General features: G+C 35.5%; 1 non-coding gene across 1 annotated transcript; it reads right to left on the bottom strand.

The window, feature by feature from the left end:
- Positions 1-1,018: 1,018 nt before the first annotated feature.
- LOC112788622 (small nucleolar RNA R71) lies at positions 1,019-1,126 on the bottom strand. Its single transcript, XR_003195980.1, has one exon. It is a non-coding gene; the product is annotated as a small nucleolar RNA R71 (small nucleolar RNA).
- Positions 1,127-1,244: the final 118 nt, after the last annotated feature.

Genomic DNA, 1,244 nt, shown 5'->3' with positions numbered 1-1,244 from the left:
TTGATTTTAAAATATTCTTTCTAACTTCTTATCTTCTTATCTTTTCAAAATTGATTTTCAAATTTGTTTCAACTAACTAACTAACTTTTTGTTTGTTTCTTATCTTTTTCAAAACTACCTAACTAACTCTCTCTCTCTAATTTTCGAAAATATCTTCCCTCTTTTTCAAAATTTCTTTTTAATTAACTAATTATTTTAATTTTTGATTTTAATTTTCGGAAAATTACTAACCTTTTTCAAAAACTATTTTCGAAAATCACTAACTCTTTTTCAAAAATAATTTTCGAAAATTCTCCTTCTCTCTCATCTCCTTCTATTTATTTATTCATCTACTAACACCTCTCTTCATCCCACATCTCTGCTCTCCTTACCCTTGTGTTTCTTTCTTTACATCACATTCTTTTCTTCTTCTACTCACACAGGAGAACCTCTATACCTGTGGTAAAAAGGATCCTATTATTATTTTTCTGTCCCTCTTTTTCATATGAGCAAGAGCAAGGACAAGAACATTCTTGTTGAAGCAGATCCAGAACTTGAAAGGACTCTAAAGAGGAAACTAAGAGAAGCTAAATTACAACAATCCAGCAAGCACCTTTTAGAAATTTTCGAATAAGAAGAGGAGATGGCAGCCGAAAATAATAATAATGCAAGGAGGATGCTTGGTGACTTTACTGCACCTAATTCCAATTTACATGGAAGAAGCATCTCCATTCCTGCCATTGGAGCAAACAATTTTGAGCTGAAACCTCAATTAGTTTCTCTGATGCAGCAGAACTGCAAGTTTCATGGACTTCCATCTAAAGATCCTTTTCAGTTCTTAACTGAATTCTTGCAGATATGTGATACTGTTAAGACTAATGGAGTAGATCCTGAAGCCTACAGGCTCATGCTTTTCCCTTTTGCTGTGAGAGACAGAGCTAGAATATGGTTGGACTCTCAACCTAAGGATAGCCTGAACTCTTGGGATAAGCTGGTCAAGGCTTTCTTAGCCAAGTTCTTTCCTCCTCAAAAGCTGAGTAAGCTTAGAGTGGATGTTCAGACCTTCAGACAGAAAGAAGGTGAATCCCTCTATGAAGCTTGGGAGAGATACAAAGGACTGACCAAAAAGTGTCCTTCTGACATGCTTTCAGAATGGACCATCCTGGACATATTCTATGATGGTCTGTCTGAATTAGCTAAAATGTCATTGGATACCTCTGCAGATGGATCCATTCACTTAAAGAAAATGCCTGTAGAAGCTCAAG

The sequence above is a fragment of the Arachis hypogaea genome, chromosome 20, assembly GCF_003086295.3.
Source record: "Arachis hypogaea cultivar Tifrunner chromosome 20, arahy.Tifrunner.gnm2.J5K5, whole genome shotgun sequence".
NCBI lineage: Eukaryota > Viridiplantae > Streptophyta > Magnoliopsida > Fabales > Fabaceae > Arachis > Arachis hypogaea.
Note: the sequence above shows the minus strand (reverse complement) of the source record. Positions and strands in the feature narration are given on the sequence as shown.